The following is a 22773-nucleotide window of genomic DNA, read 5'->3' on the forward strand; positions in this document are numbered from 1 at the left end:
TGGCTCCTGGGTATCGGCACATGACCCAACTTACGCCAATAAGAAAGGAGGAGACATTTCCTGGGAGCTTCTGTAAAAGAAACTTGCTTGCCATTCAGAGGAAGCTTCTGAAAGAATCTCTTTCTCTCCTCTTTCGCTCTTTCTACCTGCTCCCCAACTCTCAGCACACACACAGAAGCATCAATTGACAGCTATCTTGTGAGCAGGGTGAAGCTGACTGGGTAGAAAGCAGAGCAGAAGTGGAAAGAGGCTGGGTCCTCGGTGATGTTGTCAGGCAACTAAATCAAACTAATCCTGAAACTTCCTCTGAACTTCCAGTTTCACAGGCTAGTATAATCTCCTTTATGGTTTAGGCCAGCTTGGGTAGATTTGTGTGGCTTAGAGTCAGAAGTATCCTAACTTTCACACAAAGCCCCACATTGATAGCTGCTGGTGGGTGTCTTGCCAGCTCTGCATGTGGGAATTCAAACCCATATTTAATCTGATCTTTAAAAAATAAAGAAAGGTAATGTTTCATGTGCCCAAGTGTTATGGACCAAAACCACATTTTATAATATCCAGAAGAAAAGAACCAGTAATGGAGGATGATCACGTAAACCATGGCACGTGCACCCAATGGACCATTACACTGTCCTTAAAAATTCATTGTCAAGTTGGCAGTGGAAACCCAGATAGCGGTGGAGAAGCGGTACCTCAGGCCCAATGGCGACTGTGGAAGCAAGCAGCAGCGATGGGAAGGGGGAAGGGGTCGAGACTTCAGTCACCTATTACCGACTGGAGGAGGTAGCGAAGCGCGACTCCCCAAAGGAGATATGGCTGGTGATCCACAGGCGAGTCTACCATGTCACCCGCTTCCTTAATGAGCATCCTGGCAGAGAAGAGGTTCTGCTGGAACAAGCTGGTGGAGATTCAACCGAAAGCTTTGAAGATGTAGGCCACTCCTCTGATGCCAGAGAAATGCTCAAGCACTATATTGGTGATGTACATGCAAATGACCCAAAACCTGGAAGTGGTAGCAAGGACCCTCCGGAAAACAATACGCGCAAAAGCAACTGGTCGTATTGGATCTTCCCCCATCGTAGGTGCTATTCTCTTAGGTTTCCTGTATCGTTACTACACGGCCGAGAGCAAGTCCTCCTGAGGAGACCTTGTTGAAGTCTGGAAAGCATATCCTCTTGGGAGTGAGAACTAGAGACTTGTTTGGAGGCTGCAGCGGTGCCCTCTTCTCGAATCCTGCCAATCCTATTCTTTGCCCTCGGAGCCCAGACTGTTGGCCAGACATCCACTGGGCCACGGTCCAAGTCATGTCTCAGAGCCTTACTCTCAAAGCACCTGCTCACTGTTCTGTGTCCTTGCCTTTGTTTCCTCTCTTTACCCTTTTCCATGAGCACCTTCGTGTTTCAAAACTTTCTTTTATAATTATAGTCTGCATGGCCTAGGGACATTGCCCTTTGGTAAAATTGCCTGCTCTCCAATACTTTGAATGCACATTAGACATACTTAACAGGGCATCACTCTCTGGTTTCGAAGCTTTTCTTTTCCTCTTTTTCTTTTAAGTAAATATTATTTTTAAAAAATTCATTATATGAAGTCTATATGAGAACATGGAAAATGCAAACATTGTAAGTAAGTAAGAGCAAGATACAAAACTATTTATGAAATTTGAGCTCAGCTATGAAGAGATCACAAAAGCTTAATAGAAAAGTCTGGAAGGAAACAGAGCAAAATGCCAACAACACAAGGACACTAAAGAGTGTTTTGAGTGATACTATTTAGGAAATTCTTAGACTCCCTGGGTGGGACGTGATCCAAAAACATGAACCAAGGATAGGTAACATGAATGGCCTTATTCAGTTCTCCTTCACCCCAAAAGATGAAGGTTAATTATACAGAGACGTCTCAGAATCCACTGTTTTGTTTTTATCCAAAGCATGATCTTACCAGTTCCCATTAATATTTATTTAGTACCCTTAATTAACTGAGCATGAATCATTACATGCAGTGGACTCTGACATCTAAGGTGCCACCTCTTATCTGGAAAACTAGGTGTTTCTTACATGAGCAAGTCTAGTACAGCCTTCACCCATCCAAGCTGTTTGCCAAGAAGCAGCACCACCCCCACCCCTGACCATCACCACCCCCAACAGTAAACTTGACAGAAAACCTGAGTCAGTTCTCAAATTGCTAAGATTTCCATCAGAGAGGGTTGTTGTGTAGCTACCAGGAGGGCCTCTTCCCTAGGAACTTTGGAGTCTTTTTTATCAGCCCCGATTCTTTTCACCATCCCCCTCCCTCCATGGATCCCAATTTTCTGGAGGTTTGAAGCTTTGAGGACAAGAAAGACGGCCATTTCTCACAGGGACATTGGGGATTCCTGCTCTTGGATAATCTGTCCCAGGTACCATCTGATGCCTGAGATAACTATAAATCAGTGATATTAAAGGAACAGGACTGGGGCCAATCGCCTAACACAATTTGAAATGTGCAATAGACTAGAATCAGAAAGGCCAGATTTCAAAATCTAGAGAGATTCAATCTCGTTAGTGATATGACACTGCCTTTCTTTTCCTCTGACCCTAACTTGGAAAGAGGTTTTCAGTGGGTGCTGGTGAAGAGCTAGACTTGCCCCATTCAAAAAAGATTCCCGTAAGTTTTTATCATTTTATGTTATGTGTGTTGCCATAGGGGCATTTAGGTTGTTTCTAGACTGTCTTTCCCTCTTTCTTTCCTTCCTTCCTTCTTTTTTCTTATGTATTTATTTATTTACTACAAATAGTAAAGAGTGCTGCTGTGAATGTTATTTTTGGACAAGTATATTGAGCCCATGAGAATGTTTAATACTATAAGGTAATGCAAATCAATTAAACCAATTTGTATTCCTATGGCATTGTCATTAATACAACATTGTAAATCAACTATACTTCAATAAAATAAATTTTTTAAAAATTTGGTATTGTCAGACAGCTTCATTGAATGCTCTAGGGGTTTGGGTGTTGGGTTCATGGGTGTTCATATTTATTTATGTATTTAAAAAGAGAGGCACACACAGACCTGTGTATCTTGAGCCCAGGATTATTAACTCAGTTTTATACAATTACAGGCCCCCCCCCTCAAAAATAGGAGAGTCACAGCACACCTGAAAGGTTCTATAAATGCAGGCTATCAAGCCCAGTTAGGGGTGCAAAGATTCAGCCTCAGTCTGAATACGATTCTGAGCTGGGCAGCGTCTGTTCTTTCTCCAGAGACCCCTTCCCTTCATGCTGCCTCCATCTGACCAGCATCATCCCACTGGGCCTGAAAAGTTCCCCCTGCTTCCCAGTTTCCCTTCCCAACAAAACAGAACTGTTCAGTGTCCCATTTCCTCAAGACTCTGCCCTTTCCTAGCAGTAACTCCAAGTGAAAACTTTAGGCACCATAGCCAAGGAGTTGGGTCGATAATTTTGGTTGAGTGGGCCTTTGGGCATTCCTCGTGACACCAGGCAGGCCATCATCTGTCCCCACCTGGGTGTAGGATCACCCTTAGATACTGGTAATCCTTACTTGGTCATCCCGCAAGATGAGGCCGTGTTGCTACTTGCTGATGGGGTGGTTTCAGGCACGTTACTTAACCTCTCTGAGCTTTGGTTTCCTCACCTGGAAAATGAGAGTGATAAAGCCTCCTTTAAAGGTTTGTTGTGAGAACTGGAGACAGTACCCTCCTGGCCTCAGGAAGCTTTCAATTATGGGGGCTGCTGCTGTTTCTATACATTTGAGCATGACAGCATAGCCTACTAGACACCTGACCTCAAAGTTCCAGGCCTAGGTCTGCCACTAAGTAGCCCTGTGGGTTTTGGAAAATTGCTTCCTCTTTCCATGCCCAGTTCCTCATATGTAAAGTGAGAGAGCTGGACTTCAGCTGATCTCTAAAAAGGAGATCATGAGTCTATGAGAAGACTGGCTACACTACTCAATTATTTACTGATGCCAATGCAGTCACCCACAGCTCTCACTCCTCAAGTACTAACTTATTTAATAGATACTGAGGGAGGAGTTAGGACAAGGACTTTCCCAGGAAATGAGAGGAAATAGTTCTGTTTTACTTGAGGGAATAACTTCCAAATCTGAAGGGCAAAGGAAATAGTGAAAGGGGAGGGGGATATCTACCCTAAAATTTACACATGAAATGTACGTTTGCATTCAAAACCCAGTTCAGAACTCTGATATTATTCTCCAAGTATTCCAGTTATATTTCACCACTCAAGGCTATTGCATGAGTCAGCACTGTATTCTGTTTCTCCTTGTATGACTCTTTGTGTAACCCTTTTCTTCTTTTATTCCTTTCCCTCAAAATGGCTTCATTCTTTCACTGTGTTTTTTCTTCTTCTCTGCATTCCTGTTGTTGCTTTGGTTTCAGTGAGAAAGTCACTTCGGTCTTGGGTACGTTTTCCCTGGCAGCCTAACTTGAGGGACACCTGTTCTCATTCTTAAGCTATGTCCCCTCACAGCCATGGTCAAAGAGCTCCACTTGCTCTAGACATAAGCTGAATTCCAGTAGACGATTTTTACAAACAGAGGAACAGTGTCTCTTTCCATTATTTAAACCTTCAACCTCAGGCAACTCGAGTGGCTTTTCCAATAGCTTTCTTGGCTTCTCACAAGGTAGGAGACTTACCTGTATCCTCCCCTTATACTGCTCTGTGAACTCACCAACCCAACAAATATCCTACTGTCCTTTGTCTGCTCACAGGGCTGGCCGTGTTCCTGATAAAGAACCACTGCATACACACTGGATGAGAAGCAGTTGCAATGAAATGTTAATTTACTCAGACTCCTTCGAGACACAAAATCTCTCCAACACCACCAGGAGAAGGAAACGAAGAAAGAGAAGGAGAGGGTGAGTTCACAATTCAAGTCTCAGAATAACCAAGACTCGAGACAGAGATGGCAGCCATCAAGGACTAGAGAGCTAAGAGGAAGAGCAAGAGATGGAGTGCTTCTGGCCAAAGGCAACAAGCGAACAAAGAGATGTGGCTAAGGCCCCGGGGGCCTGAAGTCCTGTCCATCACCTCCATTTGTCTTACTGGGAGGGCAAAGTACGTGTGTGCATGCCCTTCGCTGGCGGCAGTGGTGCGTGTATTTCAGCCCCTCCCCAACATCGGTTTCCCATTGGACTTCTCACCATCATGTTGCTTTTCCTGAAGGCTCTGTTCTCAAGAACATCTGCCAGAAACGCTCCGAGGAGATGACAATTCCTAGGTTCTGTCCCCATCCCCCCAACACACCCAATTCATGCTAAGGTCACCCAAGATCTTCGTGTCCAAGGGATACTTTTTAGTTCTTATTTTTCTTGACCTCATGATCACTCCCTCCTTGTTGAAAGACTCTGTTTGAATTCAGTGGATCCCCACCCTCACTGTTTCTGAGGGTCACTTCTGGGTCTCTTTTTCTGACATCTGCTCCTCGGCTTCATCTTAGGGTTCCTTAGGGCTCTTTCCTTGCTCCTCTCTTCCCAGGCAATCTCCACCATCCTCATGGCTTCACTTACCGTTAAAACTCTGACTCCCAAAAAATCTCCTGCTTCTGTATATTCAAACGCCTACTTACCATTTTCATTTGACTGCCTCAGTGACCCCCTCAAGCTTAGACATCATCCTTGACACCTCCCTCGGTGTCCCCTCTCACATCCCATGAATCATCCAGTCTTTTGATTCTCTGTCTTCTATATCTCTTAAATCCTTTCTTCTGCTTCTCTCCATCCCACTGCCACCATCCTGGCCTCAAGGACCATTACTTCTCCCTCGGGGCTGCCAAGCGGTGTCCTTATAAACTGGTCTGCTGGCTTCTTCTCTTGCTCCTCACTCTATTCTCTCATCCACTGCAGCCTAAGGGATCTTTAAAAGTGTAAATATGGTCATTCCACTCTCCTTCAAGGGTCTAGAAGGCCCTGCCTAGTCTAGCCCCTACTCAGCCCTCTATCTCTTCTTGCACAGCTCCAGCTATCATTCTGTCTGCTCCAGCAATACTGGATTTCTATGAACGCCTTAAAATGCAATGTTTTAATAATAAATAAATAAATAAAATTTAAAAAAATGCAATGTTTTGCCTGCCTACAGCTTTTGGACATGCTCTTCCTTCTGTCTGAAAGGCTCTTTCCACCCCCACTGACCTGAGACAGCTAACTCCTGCTCATCCTTAGAGTCTGCCTTCAACATCACATCCTCAGTGGGGAGGGGAAGTGGGGGAAGGAAGGATTGGGAGCTTGGGATTAGCAGATGCAAACCAGCATATATAGGATGGATAAACAACAAGGTCCTACTGTAGAGCACAGGGCACTATATTCAATATCCTGTGATGAACCAGAATGGAAAAGAATATGAAAAAGAATATATATATATGTATGTATGTATAACTGAGTCACTTTGCTGTACAGCAGAAATTAAACACAATGTTGTAAATGAACTATACTTCAATAAAATTTAAAAAAAAAACTAGATCCTCAGGAAAACCTTCCCTGACCATCCAGGTGGACTAGGTCTCCTTTGAATCACTCTCATAGCGCCATGCACACTTGAAGTTAATGAATAGCAATTTTTGGCTTGATGCCAACCTTCCTCTTGTGACTGTAAGTTCCATATTGGCAGTGCCCATGTCTGTTTGTCCACCAGTGAGGTCTCAGTTCCTAGCTAATAGCAGGCTCTCAAGAGAAACTGTGTATAGTAACTGACTCTGAACATTCCCACCAGTCCGCACCCTGACACTCTCACCAAATCATCCTTGTTGAATTGAAAACACCCTGTTGAGTCCTATCTTCATTTCCTATTGCTGCTGTAACAAACTGCCACAAGCTTAGTAACATAGAACAACATAAAATGTATTTTCTTACAGTTCTGGGGGTCAAAACTCTTAAAATCAGAGAGTTAGCAGGGCTGCATTCCTTCTGGAAGCTCTAGGGGAAAATCCATTGCCTTGCCTTTTCTAGCTTCTTGAGGCTGCCTGAACTCCTTGGCTCGTGGCCCTGCATCACTCCAACCTCTACTTTCACCATCACATCTTCTTCTCTGACTCTCCTTCTCTTACTCTGACTCTCCTGCCTCCCTCCTGTAAGAACCTTTGTGATTACATTGGGCCCATCTGGATAATCCAGGATCATCTCGCCACCTGGAGATCCTTAACTTAATCGTATCTGCAAAGTCTCTTTTGCCATGTGAGGTAACACAGTCACTGGTTCTGGGGATAAGGAGGCGGACATTTTGGGGGAGAAGCATTATCCAGCCTACCATACCTCCCATGCCCCAGAGGATAAAACTTTTGCCAAGTTTTCTGGAAAAAATTCTGAACTTTGCTACAAAATATCACACACCATACACTCTCCATACAACATCATGATACTGCCCATGTTATAACTTTCTCCTAGATGCCCTTACTAATCAGTTTCGATTAGTCTGCCATCAAGTGGGCACACATACTCCACAGTGTCTGCATACACACAGGCCTCAGGTGTGCTTAGAATATCCCTCCTGATTCCTGTCCCCTTGGTGAGGAATGCAGAGGCAGCGGGAAGCGAACGAGGCCCAGCCAAGTAGCTAAAGTCACCTCGCCTTGTTCGATGCCAGAGTCTACCCTCCCAACTCCAAGTCTCCCTTCGAAGCTGTCACTGTGTGGGGAAACTGGCTGAGGGGATGGATGGTCACAAGGTGTCTCAGGTGGAAGAGTCTCAGCAAGAAGCTGTGGTTGAACATTTTTAGATACATTTACACAGTAATTTGTAAAACAACGTTCGGAATGTGCACAAATATTTGTCCATGAGTACGGAAGCAAAAGGGTTTCATGAAACAGATAATTTGCATCGTAAACACTTGACTTAATTGGTATGAATATTCTTAAGACTGAGAAAGCCTGATCCTCAAAGTACTACCTATGGATTGTTCATCTCCAAGTCGGAGTGGGTAGAGACACTCAGCCCCAGGCCTGGTCTGGTCTTGCATCGCAGCTGCCATTACATGCTTTTTCTGACAGTTATGGAAATCAGACAGAAGACGTTACTTCTGGTAGCACTGAATGTACTAACTGGGAGTGAATCTCTTGTTCCCCACAGGCACAATCTGGATCTGGGAGCAAAGACAGGCACGATTTTCTCTCACGTTATCTACTCCCCTTGCAGTAACCAACTCTCAGTTCTTTAATCCTGGGTCCCGTCTAGAGATTATTGCTTTTTGGATATTCTGGGGTTTTCCCAGGTCCCGATTATTCTACCCATGAAAGATTTCCAAAGGGATAAGAAGACACTGGAAACATTTTTTCTACACTGTTCCTACCTTTCTTTGTTAAAATAAAAACATCACTACCAAGAAAAGCTCTAGGTAAGTTGTTCTAAGACATCTATTCCTGAGATGGACACACCTTTACGTTAAATCTAGTCATGACATTTTAGAGCTTGGAGAGTAGAGATCAGCTCATCCACCCACTCATTTTGCAGATGAGGAAGCTGAGGTATGAAGACCTAAGGAAACTGTTCAAGGACATACAGGTCAGGGCTGTTGACAGTTTCATGAAGCCATAAAAACTATCAACCAAGATTCTACATATCCAGTTGATAACAGTCACAGATACAGCTTCCATATAATAGATTCAGTCTCCATTGTCTTAAGGTTTTCTGATAATGCGCCCTGAGCTAGGCCAAAGTTTACTTCAAATGCTCTATGAGAGAAAAACTTACTAAGCAATTAATGGTGTAGAAAGATCATAGAACATCTTGTTTACCTATTTCTAGGGGCAAACTGTTTAAAGGACATTTGCCTTTAACTGTACACAACTGAATTTTGATTTTAAAATAAATAATTAATGTAGGCTGAGCAAAACCTCAGTTTAGAGACATTTTGTTAATTATTTAATCCTCATTATACACTTGCAATTCTAAAAATGATTTCTTTTAAACAATGAGTCTCAGAACTTTCAGTGATCCTGCCTGATTATCCCTTCTAGCGACTCAGAATTAAAAGGGTTTAACTGCTGGGCTTCAAAGGGAATCAGAAATTGTGTGGCAAGACAGACTCTTCCAGAGCAACTGCCCTCATTCACCTTGAGTGAATCTTGGACACTTTTGCTTTAATTGTAAGGGAGGGTGGAGTGTTTAGGAATTTGGTTTTCCCCAGATGGACGAATGTAGTACTTTTAATGGCAACCCTTATTTATATACACCAAGGACTTCTTCAGATAAAAACCTGACAAGTCACTACCCGGCACTAAGCCTTTCAGAAGAAGTCCTTTGCCCTTCCTGCCTGCAGCCCACACACCATTATCCTAGGCTGTTTCTGCCACCCAGCTCTCTGGGTAAAAGTTAATGTGACAGGATTTGATTTAAACTCTGGACCCCTATCAAGACATTCAAGAGAAGTCCCCTAATTTTTCATTAATTGCAAAATCAAACTGACTCCCAGTGGAAAGTTCATTCCCTCCTTTAGGACAAGGACTGCTAACTAATATTAGGTACTTGCCAGAGAATCTGGTTTGGGGATGGTTCCCTGTATTGAAAAGACATTTTTCATGTTCCCTGTGATTGTATCTCCCTCGTGCTTCCCTGGCATCTAGGGTTGCCAGGTAAAATACAAGACATCCAGTGAAATCTGAATTTCAGATAAAAAAGAAATAAATTTGTTATACAAATATGTCTCGTACTATTTGGAACATACTTACACTTGAAAAACTTACTTGTTGGTCATGTGAAATTCAAATCTCACTGAATGTCTTGTATTGACTGACTGGTTTTTTGGTAGGTCTGGCAACCTTACAAGATTCTCTTCATCCAACTTTGTTTTGTTCTTTCTCCTAAAATTTTATTTTAATGGGCTTTCTTCCCAATTTCATTCCCCTCTTTAAGAACAGTTACTTCTTCACCTTCTATTTGTATTTTTGGGTTAAGTTTTAGTGGTTCTGGATTGTGATGGGAAGCACCAGCCTTCTGTATAAAGGACCTCAGAGTCATGCACACATCAGGTGAGATTGGAAGAGGGCCTATCTGAAGCCATTTCTTCTGATAGTCTACCCTCAGTAAGTATTCGTTTGAATTAAGCATGGCCTTCTCTAAGTGAGACTTCTAAAGCATCTCTGGGAAACAGTAACAGAAGTTACTCATACCTTAGGAGAAATGGTAGTAATAATTTTTAAATTTTACCTCCATCTACCTTGTAAAAATAAACTCCTTTGTGGAAGTATAACAGAAGTGTGTCCAGTTAATAAATGATGAATTTTCCCAAAATGAACATACTCAGGTAACCAGCACCCAGATCAAGAAACAAAACATTGGGAAGGAAATCCTTCACGTGCTACAATGTGGATAAGCCTTGAGGACACTGTGTTACATGAAATAAACTAGTCACAAAAGGATAAATACTGTCAAATTCCACTCATATGAGGTATCTAGAGTAGTCAAATTCATAGAAATAAAAATGGAGTAGAATGGTGGTTACCAGGGGCTGGGGACAGAGGAGATGGGAAGTTATTGGTTAATGGGTGTAGCGTTTCAGTTTTGCAAGATGAAAAAGTTCTGGAGATCTGTTTTACAACAACGTGAAGATACTTAACACTACCGAACTGTACACTTAGAAGCAGTTAAGGTGGTAAATTTTATGATACGTATTTTTTACCACAATAAAAAAACAGAAATACTATATTACCAGTTCCCCAGAAGCCCTCATGCCCCGTCCCAGTCACTCCTCCCTGTCTAAGATAATAACTATACTCACCTCTAAAAGGAGCCTACCTGCTTTAAAAAGATTCTAGAGTTAGTAAGAAAAAAAAGTTTATCAGAACCCTTTTCTTCTGCCAGGGAGACTCCTTCGAATCAGAAAAGGATTTGATCACAGCTTCCAAGGTGCCTGGCTTACAGGAGAAGTAGCTCAAAAAATGCTTGCTAATTCCATGCAGACGGAGAGCCTTAGGCTTGCAGTTGTGCAAGGAGCTGAGGGGAAAAAAAGGGCACTGAGGAAAGAAGACGAAAGTGCTGGAAACAAATGCCAGCCACTTGGCAATCTTGCCAAAGGTTAGCCCTGCATATTCATTACAGGTTTACTCACTGCTGATGCACTTTTTTTCTCTTTCACTGTGTTGACAATATGATCTGTAGGTTAATATTTGAATCCAGCCCAAAGTCTATTTATTTTTTGTTCCTGTGTGCATAGCTCTAACTGCTTATTTTCTTACCAGGGTGTTTATTGCCAACGTGTAGGACATGAGGTGAAACAGATGTACTTGTTAATGCTTGCCTCCGAATGCCTCAAGGGAAAAGTCTAAACTCTAAGGAAATTTAGCTTCACTTCATTTTACAACCTCCGTAAGATTTGACCCACTGGACTTTTTGATTATGTCATGTTCCAAGAGGGCACCAAATGTTCTGAAGAACAAATGACAAAACTGTAAGCACTGATCAAGAAAATGGATAAAATTGCTACTTTAGACCACAAATGGTAGGGACTGGGACAGAGCTGAACAATCTTTTACAGTCTTGAAGCCAAGGGAATATGATACCCCACTCTTTGATGTCAGATGGTAGGCAGATAGGGCCTGGGAAACAACTGGTACTGTCATATTATGCTAAGGATTCGTTATTTAGATCAGTGGTCTCAGACTCAATGACCCCTTTTATAACATAAATTTAGTAGTCCTCCTGTACTGACTTGAAATGAAATTCAAAGGTGATACCACATCCTTCTACAATCATTGTAAAAAAACAACATAATGACCTAGTAGAAAGGAGAAATAAAAGGAAAGTAATTTATAATAAAATAGCACGCACTTCAAAATATAAACCCTCAGGCGTGGTAACACTAGATGACGAAACAAAATAGCCAGATGCTTATACTTGTCATAACATCACTGTGAGTGACAGCTCCAGACACAGACCCACCCAGGTGTGCTACAGTGGCGATTCAAATTGCAAAAGCAGTACTGCCCACGTTGCTATGACTTCCCAACGTGGTGAACAACTTTTGGAAAATTCTAAGCAAAACTAAATGCAAGCATCCTTCAATTTATACTGTGCTTGCATTTGTGGGAAATTAGGTGCTTATTTTCACCTACATGAAGGTTCAGCAGGACATCTGAAGGGCATTTGGAACATGGAACAACTAATTCTAGCATCACTGGGCCCCACCCTTTAAATATCAACAGTACCTCCCGATCATTGTGACAACCAAAAAATGCCACTATCAATTCCTAAAATCCACCCCCACCCCAAGACAATACCACCTCCAATTTAGTACCCCGATTTAACAGAGGAGAAAAATTTATTTGCAGGACTTCCTAGGTGGCACAGTGGTTAAGAATCCGCCTGCCAATGCAGCAGACATGGGTTCGAGCCCAGCTCTGGAAAGATACGACGTGCCACGGAGCAACTAAGCCCGTGCACCACAACTATTGAGCCTGTGCTCTAGAGCCTGTGAGCCACAACTATTGAGGCTGTGTGCCACAACTATTGAAGCCCACGCACCTAGAGCCTGTGCTCTGCAACAAGAGAAGCCACTACAATGAGGAGCCCGCACACCACAATGAAGAATAGCCCCCGCTCACAGCAACTAGAGAAAGCCCATGTGCAGCAACAAAGACTCAACACAGCCAATCAATTAAATAAATAAATAAATAAAATTTTAAAAAAATTTATTTGCAGAAGCATTTTTAAAATCTTAAACTACATCATTGACAAAAAAAGGATCCATACCCTCAAAAATTCCTCCATTTGTGACTCACATTCCTTCACATTTTTTGAATTCTTTGCTTTTACAATCCCACCAGAAAGGAGTTTCCCAACATTTGAGTCAGTAGGATCATCAAGAGAATCAATAAATAAAATTACAGAGTACTTTTCTCTTGGGAATACTTACTTAGTATTTTAGTTATTAAAATAAGAGGTTGACAAAGGAAAAAAGAAGAGCGAAACCCTGCAGGTCGTCTCATTGAGAAAAACAATTTAATGACAAGGTGTCATACAGATCTAGGACAGCAATAACTATTGTAACTATTGTTTTGTTCCATTTTTGCAGTCATCCTGTTTAGCTGTGTTTTTCCAAAATGTTCAGTAATTGTGAAAATTCTTTATTAGCAACATAAATATAAATCAAATATCTTACAAACACTATCAGTTCCTGTCTATAGAACACTGCCCTCAGGTGGAGTTTCCTGCGTTTGGGGGCCAGTGGTGTGCTGGAGCCAAGTGGTTCTAGCTTGGAAGAGTTCAGTGCACTCAGCTCTTCCCAACTCTGCATCTGGTGATGTCATGTCGGTAGCATGAAATCAGCAGTGATGGAAGTAGTCACATCATGGAAACTGGTAAACGCTACAAATCAGGCCCACCCTCACCCACACATCCTCACTCCCAGAGAGCCTACTATGAACCATTCACCAGATACCAATGCACGGGGCTGGCTTGCAGGAAAGAACCTGACATAGAACGACGAAAGAAGACTTTGTTACAAACTCTTTTCGAAAAGATCAATCCAAATTGGGCTCTGTAGTGTTCCATCAAGTTCTAACAAGGTACAAACTCATGGCCCATAAATAACCAAAAAAGCCAAAACTAAACAGAAACATTAATTCACTAGCATCCAAATATTTATTTAGTACCAACCATGTGCAAAACAGTCTCCCTAAATTGTTCCTGGACCAAGGCAAGGTACAACTTAATAAGCATACGATGTGCAGTGGACCAATGGATATGCTGCCAATTTGAAAGCAATAATTAAAAGTCAATGGTAATATTTTTCACCTTTAACAAAGGGGATGCTGACATTTAATAAGCATCGTGCCAGGTATTAAGCAAATATTATCTTGTTTGATCCTCACAACCACCATGAAAGGTAATCATTAGGGAAACTATATGAAATTGCTGATAGTTGACCATTTTTGACCTCTGCAAGTGGCAATTTCATAAGGTTTCATCTAATATTATTTTCTCTGTTTTATGGACAAGGAAGCCAAGACCCCAGCATACCAATTTGTCATATGTCAAACAGCTATTAAGTGATTGAGCCGGGATTCCCTGCAGACCTGACTGGCTCCAGAGCCCCTATGCTTTCCACCACACACACTTCCCAAATGAAAGAATTTTAAACTCATTTGATATGTTGCAAACACTGAAAGAAATCTTGGAATTAAACTGTCTTGAAATAACTCATTGTAAAAAAATTAAATTAAGGACATGTGTTTCGTCACATCACTAAACATTGGCTTCCTGGGTTTCTTAATCACAAATGATTAGAAATAATCATCATTGTTGATACATTTTAGAGACTAAATAATATTTTAATATAGATTGCAACCATTGTTTAATTTGTTCTTAAGAAGTCAAATCAATGTTTATTTGTACTTAAGAAATTCCAGGTGTTCCTGACCTTCAGTGTGTCGGCTCCAGCGCCGTGTCGGCTCCAGCGCCATGGCGCCCTCCAGGAAGTTCTTCGTGGGGGGGAACCGGAAGATGCACGGGCAGAAGAACAATCTGGGGAACTCATCAACGCTCTGAACGCGGCCAAGGTGCCGGCTGACACCGAGGTGGTCTGCGCACCCCCCACCGCCTACACTGACTTTGCCCAGCAGAAACTAGATCCCAAGATTGCTGTGGCTGCGCAGAACTGCTACTAAGTAGCTAATGGGGCCTTTACTGGGGAGATCAGCCCTGGCATGATCAAAGACTGTGGAGCCACGTGGGTGGGCCCGGGGCATTCGGAGAGAAGGTACGTCTTTGGGGAGTCAGATGAGCTGACTGGGCAGAAAGTGGCTCACGCCCTGGCAGAGGGACTTGGAGTAATCGCCTGCACTGGGGAGAAGCTAGATGAGAGGGAAGCTGGCATCATCGAGAAGGTTGTTTTCGAGTAAACCAAGGTCATCGCAGATAACGTGAAGGACTGGAACAAGGTTGTCCTGGCCTATGAGCCTGTGTGGGCCATTGGTACCGGCAAGACTGAAACACCCCAACAGGCCCAGGAAGTACACGAAAAGCTCCGCGGATGGCTTAAGTCCAACGTCTCTGATGCAGTGGCTCAGAGCACCCGCATCAGTTATGGGGGTTCTGTGACTGGGGCAACCTGCAAGGAGCTGGCAAGCCAGCGTGACGGAGATGGTTTCCTTGTCGGGGGTGCTTCCCTCAAGCCTGAATTCGTGGACATCATCAGTGCTAAACAATAAGCCCCATCCATCTCCGCTACCCTGCCTGCTGAGCCAGGGACTAGGTAGCTCAGAAGCCCAATAACTGTACCGCCCCCTGACCTCCACACATGCTTCTTGATGGTGTCGCCTGCCCCCTGTCGTGGCCGAATCCAAAGTGCACCTCTTCCTTTACCATTTCCACCCTACCCTGTAATGGTTGGGATGAAGCCAACCCCGCCTCCACTTACTGTACCAGTTGGAACTAAACCTGTCACCAAGGTGGTTTTCCTTGGCTGAGAGGTGGGAGGTGGGAGGAGTGGTTTGCTCACGGACCCCCTCAGTCCCCAGTGAAGGCAGGTGAGAGAACCCGTCCTGTCCCATCTCACGCCATGAGGCCAAGGGCTGAGAGAAAGCCCTGTCCTCCGCTGAGGCTGGGGTGCTGCCCCTCCCATAGCGCCAACGCCTGTGTGTGTGTCGTGTCTGAGCAGTCCCGCGTGTGGGGGAAATAAACACCTGGCACTGGAAAAAAAACCAACTCCGTTAACTCCAATTTATACTTGAGAAATTAATGTTTAATTTATACTTAAATGACTTTTTTAAAATGTTGTGCTATTACTAGTACCAACTATCAAAGGTCTTATGGTCACAGTCTATGATTCTCAACCCACTAGAATGGTCAATGATTCAGAAAAGAATTACAGTCGCAAATGTTTAATGGGTAAAGTACAGAAGTGTCTCAAAGTTTTAAATTAAAACTCACGCTAAATTCTTGACAAAATACACAAATGCATATATATGGATATAACTGACACAAAAGTTTCATGAAAAATTTTACTCTTGGTATGTGAAAAAGACTCTGATATTTTCTATTCTGTTTCATTTTTAGAAATGTGGGCCACGACTTAGTATATCATTTTAACAACCCCAGTTTGAAAAACATTGTTTTAGAGACCTTTATTTTAGAGACCTCACCTACATCCCCCGTTTTATTCCTTTCCCTCTAGGTTACTTGTTCTTTTCATCTGGAATTTGGCCCCCAGCTTACCAACTTCCTTTCTTCCTTCTTTGAACAAACATTTACAAATCATCTGCTCTGCACCAGGCCCTGTGCTAGGTACAGGAGAGGCAATGGGTATGTATCCATATCCTGGGATCCCAACATCCATCCAATCATCAGGCAAATAAATGCCAACTTTCAACTGTGCTTGGTGCTCCAAAGGCTCCAAGAGAGGGGGATTTGACCTAATAAGGGAAGACTTTCTGAGGAAATAGTACCTGAGCTGAGATGTAAAGATATATCCTATTCTGTTCTAGTTCATTAAGAAAATGCTGTCCACTCCCCATTTCCCCCAATTCCTAATCTACTTTTCAGCAACCTCAAATCTTCTTTCTGTGTCTATAGATTTGCCTATTCTGGATATTTTATGTAAATAGAATCACATATCATATAATATCACATGTGGTCTTTTGTGACTGTGTCCATTCACTAAATGTTTTCAAGGGTCATCCATGTTACAGTCTTGTATGAATATACCACATTATGTGTATTCATTTGTCAGTTGATGGACATTTGGGTTGTTTCCACTTCGGGCTATTAAGTAATGCTGCTATAAACACTTGTGTACAAGTTTTTGTATGGACCTATCCTTTCATTTCTCTTGAGTGTATACCTAGGAGTGAAATTGCTGGACCATATGGTAACTCTAATTTTAACATTTTTAGGAACTGCCAAACTATTTTCTGAAGCAGCCATAATTTTACATTCCCACAAGCAGTGTATGAGGGTTCCAGTTTCCCCATATTTTGCCAACACTTGTTTATTATCTGATTATGTGATTATAACCATTCAAGTGGGTGTGAAGCGGTATCGCACTGTGGTTTTGCTTTGTATTTCCTTCATGTGCTTCTTGGCCATTTATATATTGTCTTTGGAGAAATATATATTCATATTCCTTGCCTACTTTTTAATTGCATTAGTTATCTTTTTATCATTGAATTGTAAGAATTCTTTATATTTTTTAGATACAAGTCCCTTATCACATAATTTGCAGATACTGTCTCCCATTCTGTGAGTTGTCTTTTCACCTTCTTGATGATGACCTTTGAAGCATAAAAGTTTTTAATTTGATGAAGTCCCAACACCCTATCCTACATCACACTTCACACTTCCCTGATCACTTCTTCAACCACGGACCTTGATAGCACCCAAAGCTGTTTGAACTCTGCTTTCTTAAACTCCAGTATTCTACTCTCAGGGTAAAACTCTTCATCCTTCTAGCTCTCTCTCTCTACCTTGTCCCCATCACATACATAAACCTATATTCTCTGGGCTTCCTAGGTGGCGCAGTGGTTAAGAATCCGCCTGCCAATGCAGGGGACACAGGTTCGATCCCTGCTCCAGGAAGATCCCACATGCCACGGAGCAACTAAGCCCGTGTGCCAAAAAAAATAAAATAAAATAAATAAACCTGTATTCTATACAGATATAAACATCTGTAAACCCTCAAAACCTCCAATTGCCAACCTTCTGCTTTCTCCCTGTTTGCCACACTTACCTCTTCTCAAACTTCCCATCTTCCACTCTCATCCAGCCTAGCCCTTAGAGCACAACACTACGAACTCTCCATTCCCAACATATTCCACTCCTTTGCCCCACTATCTTTTTGTTACTCTTGTTCTGCAACCTCCAACCATATATCAGTCTGACCATCCACCTTCTCTACTTCTATTGCTACTAAGCAGCACTGAATAAGTCATGCAACCTTATGCACTGGCACCACTCCTAATTTACATTCTCCAATATTGGCTGAGCTCTCACACCAGCCCTGCAATTTATTTTAACCCATTTTAGTTTTCTCGCCTGTTGCCTGATGTCAACTGCTCTCCCTTTCACTCACGTCGTTCCCATCATGCTCTTCCTTGAACAAGGCAAGATAACTTAGGTCTCCTTGGTGCTTGTTCCTTTGCCATAAACACTCTTCCACCAGATCCTTGAATGGCTGGAAACTTCTCATCATTCAGGTCTCAGTTCACATGTTACCTCTTCCTCTATTCACCCTGTCTACTGTTCTGCCTTCCTCTCATTGCAATCACATTACCCTTACTTATTATTTTCTTTATCTGTGCCGTCTGTCTGGAAAAGTCTCACCCACACTTCTAAAACCCTTCAGTAGCTAAAGTTAGAGACTTGCTCCTCTGGGCTTTCACAATACCCTGGGAGAACTCTCATACTCTGTGTAGAACTCTTACTAGGCTGCTATTGTTTATGGATTACAGCTCTATGTTCCTCTTCTACACACCAAGCTCCTTGCAGATAGATGCTGTAATCACCTTTGGCTCCCTGAACGTGGCCAGCACAGACCAGGCACTCAATATGTGTGGAACAGAGGTAGAGAAACCCATTATGTATGTCGTGTGGGATCCACGCATCATGAATGAGGATTAACAATTGCTGGAAGGAAACTGGGAAAACGTACTGTAATACAAATTAAATCCTCCTGGCCATTATTTATAACAGCAAAAATAGGGGGAAAGCGTCTGGACATAGGGAACTAGATAAGTAAGCTGTGGCTTATCCACTCACTGGAATTTCATGTTGCTGTTAAGATGATGTCTGGGACTTCCTAGGTGGCACAGTGGTTAAGAATCTGCCTGCCGACGCAGGGGACACGGGTTTGATCCCTGCTCCAGAAGGATCCCACATGCTTCGAAGCAACTTAGCCCATGTGCCATAACTATTGAGCCCACGTGCCGCAACTACTGAAGCCCATGTGCCTGGAGCCCATGCTCTGCAACAGGGGAAGCCGCTGCAATGAGGAGCCCGCACACCAAAATGAACAGTAGCTCCCGCTCGCTGCAACTAAAGAAGGCCCGTGTGCAGCAATGAAGACCCAACACAGCCAATAAATAAATAAATAAATTAATTAATTAAATTAATTTAAAGAAAAGATGCTGTCTGATTCGAATGAAAGATAATAACATGTAATGTGCTTATGTTATGATGATGATGTTTTTATGAAAACAAAACCTGTACATAGAAAGATTGAAAGCAATTAAACTAATGTAATGCTGAGTTTTCTTTATGCATGAGAAATAATGTTTTTCTTCTTTTCTGAATTCTTCTAGTTTTCTCTGTACATTGCTCTTACACTGAAATAAGCCCAAATATTTTATTTCTAAAAAAGAGATGTCACATTCTTTTTTAGTTGATATAACTTCAAATATTAATTTATTTAATATTTAATTCAGTTTTTAAAACTGAAGAATGCAGAGTCAGAGAGATTTATCCAGCATCCCTCAACAAATTAATGACAGAAACAAATATTATGGTAATCCTCAAGTGATATTGGGGAACACAACTAATTTCCTGTAGGCTCTGTACCATCAATATTATATTTTATATAGTTCTGTATTAGTTGCTTGGTTAGAAGCTAAATAGCACTAGTATAAATAGCATAAAAAGAGCGGGGAGACTATAGGTGAAGTCCCATTTAAATTGAAGTGGGCATAGTTCACTTTAAGGAAACAAAATACATGAAAATTCATAAATTTGGGCTTTTTAAATGAAAGCATTCACAAAAGAATTAATTTCAGTTCTAAATCATCAGAGAAGACATTTACGAAGTGAAAGCCAATCTGTGATTCAGATACCAGAACAAATATCTAATACAACAAATTCCAGTCTACCAAATAAAGTGCCTTAGCATCACAGAAGGATTTTTTAAATTTGATGTATCAAACACATCATTTGGAGGCAGGAATCACTCCAACTTGGTCCTGAGTTTAGAATGAACAGTTTAGAGGAAAGTGAAACCCGTGAAACAAGGGAAGAGAGCAAATTTCAATAAAACAGATCAAGGTAGGAGGATGTCTTAGTGTGGATTCCCCTAGAAGTAGGTGCTGATTCTTATACAAGGATTTCAGCGCGAGTGGTTGATTTGCGAGGAGATTTCGGGGCACTTCAGTAGGGCAGTGGGGAAGCTAGAACAGGCAGGGGAGGGAAGGAAGCCTCTTAAGAGGGTGTTATCAAGCTAGCTGCCACTGTGGGCCGCTGGAACCTCATCCTGCTGGGGGACACGGGGTGACCAGCGGGAACACACGCGCCTGAGTCACCCTGCCTGAGAAGCGAGGGCACTTTGGGGGCTATGGTGGCTGTTGCTGCCTGTTGGAAGCTGGGCCGGTGTGCATGCAAATACAGAGGGCTGGCAGTGGAGAAGCACAGCATCTGCTACAGATGGAGTAAACCAGCTCTGCACGTCGTTTTTGTTCCCTTTGGGGCTTTTTCAAAAGTGGTCTGAGTGACTTACATTTATGGTTGAAACTCCTTAAAGCTGACTTTGTGAGTCTCTTGTGTGCACTTTTGTTTCCCCTGCCCCAGGGTGCACGGGGCTACACCCGTGCTGCTGCTGACACAGGCCTCTCTGCCTGCTCCACCCCCGCCCTGGAGCGGGTGCCCACTTCACAGCAGGCTGAGGGCCTCCGTGCCCAAGCGGCTCATTCCGGTCGGACCTGTTGTCTGTTTTTTGGTGGATGTGGTTCCAGGCAGTAGAAAACACAGCCTGCAGTGCTATTAAGGCAGAAGGCCTGGCACCTTCAAAGCGTTTCTGCAAACAACCTGCTCCAGGTTTCTACTTGTTGAACATGTTTCCCAGGCAAGGAACAAAAGATCAAATGCGGTTAGTCACTCTAGAAGGGAAACTGGCAGTTTGCGTTCCAAGAGGACTGGGTCTCCTCCTCTTTTCCTCCTCCCCTGCCTCTGCACTCCCTCTCCACATGAAGCACTCTTTCTAAGCAATTTGCAAAGTCCCAAGAAAGATTGCAGTGTTCCTAACATGCAGTTTATGCCATGAAAACACTTGGCAGAGGAAACAATAACAAAGTCAACACCACCTTGCCCTTTCCGTGTGGTTATGTAATCAAAGCACAAACTGCTGTCTCAGGCAGAGCTGGGAGAGGGCTGGGCAGACAGCTCTGCACATCCAGGCACCCACTGTGCTTTGGAGGGTGGGGGAAGAAGCAACCTTCCAGCTGTCAGGAGGCTTTGACTCCAGCAGCCAGCGTCTGGGCCTCTCTCTCCATCCCATCCCCAGGGAACTAGGAGTGCCCCTATGACACATTAATGTGGATTTTCAAAGGGGCCCATCCCTTCCTCTGGGAGCACACAGCCCCGTGCTGGGGACCGCAGTTTGGCGAGTGGGGCTTGGGCTGGATTTCATCTCTCGCTTGGCGCCCTCAACCAGGCATCTGAGGGCAGAGCAGACCCCCGCAGTGCACATGGGGATGCTGTCCAGACTGGAACCTGTCCCAGGCCTGGCAGAGACCACCCCACCTGAGGTCAGAGCTATCACGTACTGCATCTCACTTCTCTTTAAGTTCAAGATCCTGAAAGATTACTCTTTCCGCCTCAGAAGATAGCTCCCTACTCCGCCACAACTTGCTTTCTTTGTAAATTACCTGGAAATCTCTGCCTGTCCATTTCGGGTAGTTTACTTACCTAGATCATTTGGCCTGCTCTACCAGCATTTCCCCACAAGGCTATATCACTCTTTCCGCCCCAAGTGGCATCACTTTGTGGCAAGGTGTTTGGGCAAACAAATGTCCTTTTTTTTCTTTTTTTTTTTTTAAGTTTAAATAAACAAAAAGCTTAAAGGCAGAGGAATGGTCAGATCTGCATAAGTGGGAGCAGAGAAATTTGCATAAGAAGCTCAAGTGCCTCCTGGGAGGAAAGTAACTGAGATGCCAGTGCAGATGCCCTTCCCAAAGCTGTGGTAGAGACCAGGTGATTCTAAGGAAGGACAAGGGAAAGGAGACAGGGGAAGTGGGGTTGGCTGGATAGACGTGGAAAGAAAGCAGGCTCTGGGTCCAGGATACAGCAGACCCCAGACATGTGCTAACCTGGTTCTCCTGACAGCAAACCACCACCCTCAGGAAGGGGTAGTGTAAGCAAACTGGCAAGTTGCCCTCGCAGCAGCTGGCCCCATGGTCCTGACCTCAGATGTGATCCGGGGATTTAGGAAGCCGCTGCTGGAACCGCTGGCTTCAGGCACACCAGACCTGTTGCACGATGCACCTGCAAAATATAAGCTTCCTACCAGGCCTCTTTCCCCACTTCACAGAGGTCTGAATTTGTCTCACGTGACCACATCTGATTGGTGGAACTGAAATTACTCAGCTGCCAGGGAGTCTGGGAAATGTAGTTTTAGATTTGTAAATTCTGCTATACATAAAGGCACACTGAAAGGAGGTTGAAATGGATGCTGAGTAATCATTTCCCCCACGGTTCCTCCATTTGAAAACCTTTGATGGCTCTCCATGTGGATAGCACTGTCGAAGGAAAGCAGGGCCTGGGCCCAGGATACAGCAGAATCCAGCAGTGATTTCCAAACTGTAGACTACAGACCCTGGGGAGGAGACTAGGAGACATTATAAGATGTTCCTAACCTCCTTGCACTCCAGTCATCCTGTGGACTGGAAGGGGGAAAAAAAAAAAACCACCACATGTGACTTCCACCTACATGTTCACCTATTTTTCAAACGTGGAGAGAATTATGATTCAAAATGTACAAATCACTTAAAAACCTTCCTTACAAACGTGTTTCTCACCCACAGACCCCACTCCTCTGCCTAGAATGGAATACCGTCTCCCTCCTCTCTTGCCAGCTC

General features: G+C 43.3%; 1 protein-coding gene and 2 pseudogenes across 3 annotated transcripts in view; 2 read left to right on the plus strand and 1 right to left on the minus strand.

Annotated features, from left to right (window-relative positions):
* Positions 1–22193, minus strand: part of PDK3 (pyruvate dehydrogenase kinase 3) — a 101046-nt gene extending 78853 nt beyond the window's left edge. For 2 of the 3 annotated variants that reach the window (XR_009050482.1, XR_009050480.1), the window contains exon 1: positions 22006–22193. The gene's annotated coding sequence lies outside the window, so the exon portion shown is untranslated. The remainder of the gene's footprint in view (positions 1–22005) is intronic. The other variant, XR_009050481.1, reaches the window with a different exon arrangement.
* LOC130842593 (cytochrome b5 type B-like) lies at positions 700–1141 on the plus strand (annotated as a pseudogene).
* LOC130842592 (triosephosphate isomerase-like) lies at positions 14387–15225 on the plus strand (annotated as a pseudogene).
* Positions 22194–22773: the final 580 nt, after the last annotated feature.

Source organism: Hippopotamus amphibius, chromosome X (assembly GCF_030028045.1).
Source record: "Hippopotamus amphibius kiboko isolate mHipAmp2 chromosome X, mHipAmp2.hap2, whole genome shotgun sequence".
NCBI classification, from domain to species: Eukaryota; Metazoa; Chordata; class Mammalia; order Artiodactyla; family Hippopotamidae; genus Hippopotamus; species Hippopotamus amphibius.